Genomic DNA, 2,746 nt, shown 5'->3' with positions numbered 1-2,746 from the left:
TTAATTAATAAAATTCCATGCTGTATTGTTGTTGTTGCTGTTCAACAACCTACAGTCCAAGTGATAAAATACACATTCATATTATTAAGACATTAACCTAATGTAAGTTTGTCGGCACACAATATTTCTTGAAATAGTGCCGAGATCCCACCCTTAAAACTAAAATTAAACTTAAATCAAACTTAAAGCTAAAATTTTGTACACTTGAACCTAGGGAGACCGGTAAGTTTTTTGTCACCTTGACGCTCTCCTTTTATTCACGCTAATAAATATTTTCACAACGCGTAAAACTCGTATTCACTATGCTAAGTTAACCTAATTGGTTTGACACTTTTTTGAGTACTAGTTATTTTTTGAGTAGAGTTATTACACCAGTGGCTACATATGATTTTTTTATTCGTTTATTTTATACATATATTTGATACATATATCAACTTTCCGTGGAAAATTAAGTGTTCTTATTCGTGCTGTGGCCCTACAAGTAAAATATTACTTACCCCAGACGTTTTATAGAAACAATTTTATACTTATTCGTATAGTATGTTTTAAAATGAAAATATTGATTGATATAATTGTTATAAAGCCTCGAAATAATAATATATGATAGAAATAAGAATTAATAGTATTTTTAATTAATTATTTATTTGTTATGGAAAAAATCAAAATAATTTAATTTTGATAATTTTTTTATTTAAATGTTTTTATTTCAACGCAATTATTGGAACTTAAAAACAATTTCACTTATATAAAAATCAAAATATAATTCACAAGAAAATAAAATGGTTTAATTAATCGCCAACCATAAACGGAAAATGTAAAATAAAAGGAAAACAGATCTAAAACCAGAGAGTCCGTGTTATCTAGCTTTCTAAACCTCTGTCCAATCACGTTCAATCTAGGTTGTTTTTGTTTTAATTTTTCATTAAATTTCTCTATCGGTTACTTAAATTTAATTACATTTGTTATAATTTTATTTTTACAGCTTTTTACTTATTTATTATTTAATTAATCAATATTACATTATTACTAATTTATTATTATTTTAATGTATTCTATTTTTTTGGAGCATCTCTTCTTAAGTGATGTTACAAAATTTGTACGACTTAAGGGGACGACAACATTTTAGGTGAAAATGGGTGAACTAGGTGTTCATAGGTGCTTAGGTTAGTGATTTATATTGTATTACATTATATGTTAATTATTGGATTGCATTAGATGTTAATTATTTGATGGAATAAACTTTTGAATAGAAGAAAGAGATGCTATTGATTATTTAATCTTGAAGACTTGATTAGATTTATTGAGTTGATTTTCCATTGTTTCCATTGTTGTTGATGTTCCATTAGGATTGCGGTATGAAGTATTGAAATCCACGTTTCCTCTGGGTTGTAGAAGATCCAGTTTAGGATGTTAATCATGTATCTTTTCATCTGTCATCTCTTTCTAAGGGATGTTTCACGAACATACATTAAATATAATTTCGTTGATGCTGCATGGGTAAAAAACAACTTTCTCTGAATTATTTAATCTCTAGTATAGTCTTAATCGACTATAGTGGAGTAATTATCAATTACTGTTAAATTATAAATAAATTGAGATTATCACAGTAAAATATAACACAAAAATACGCAACAGGATATGCCTATATTGATAAACAATGCAGACTTGTGACATTTCATGCCACATGGGTGCAATCGTGTTTATGAATGGTTAAAATATTAGCTTCAATTACAACAAGGACAATAAACAAAATTTCCCTATAAACTTTAGATTGATTTGCAGAGTGGTCCGTAACGATCATTCTGCCTTGCATATCTTCTTCGTTTAAGGAGAAACTTCAAGAGAAGTTTAAAAAGCGCAAGTAGACTTTTGGGGGGAAAAGTCGAATGCTGGATGTGAAGTCGCTTTTGGGCACCGTTCCTGTTCGTAGTGAGGGGCGGGATTGGCTGAAGGGGCTGCACCCGAGGGATCAATATCTCTCGTAGTGTGGGGTGCCCCAGAATCCGTGGCCACAATGCTCACGGCTAGACCCGGTCTTTGTTATTGTTGGCTTCTCGGACAAAACAAGTCTGTTGTCATGTTTGTACTCGTCCTGAAAAATCTTTCTTATAAATCCCTGCTTCTCACCTTTCATAAACGAACTGTATTACGTTTAGTCGTTTAAAGCTAAAGCCGTGTTTTATTTTCACAACAATATAAGTAAATTAAAATGTAACAAATAATCAACACACAGTTTTTGATAATTTAAGAATTTAAAATGTCTAAGTTGTAGAAAAGCTGTCATCGATCAGAAAGAAAAGCACCATGTGTAAAAGTGTACAAGTAAATATTGTAGCCATGAAATACCTCCTATTTTTATTATTCATATAATTATGTCAGCCAAATTGAACATTTAACATTGTATATACAACATGGAATTAGGCTGCATTCGAGGGTTATATAAATTTGCCATAAATTTTGTTCAACTTCCTATCTCAACCCCACCTTATGAGTTTTCCCTCCTTTTTGCCATTTTTCAAATGTCGTGTAATCAAAGTTGATGTCCGAGTGGATCTAGGTCACGATAGCTCAAGTGGTAGAGCAGCAGCGTATCTAGCCGAAGATCGTGGGTTCGAATCCCGCTCGTGCCATTAACTTTTTTTCATCTCAACTAAAAACCTTAATTAATTGTAATGTTTTTCTAATAGTTCGTTTAGTCATAGCATTTCATAATTCATCGAAGGCCATGAAATTTTAATTTACAATG

This window comes from Cimex lectularius, unplaced genomic scaffold (assembly GCF_000648675.2).
Source record: "Cimex lectularius strain Harlan isolate CLEC.00 unplaced genomic scaffold, Clec_2.1 scaffold6, whole genome shotgun sequence".
In the NCBI taxonomy this organism is placed as follows: domain Eukaryota; kingdom Metazoa; phylum Arthropoda; class Insecta; order Hemiptera; family Cimicidae; genus Cimex; species Cimex lectularius.
The sequence above is the reverse complement of the archived record's forward strand: the minus strand, read 5'-3'. Positions refer to the sequence as shown.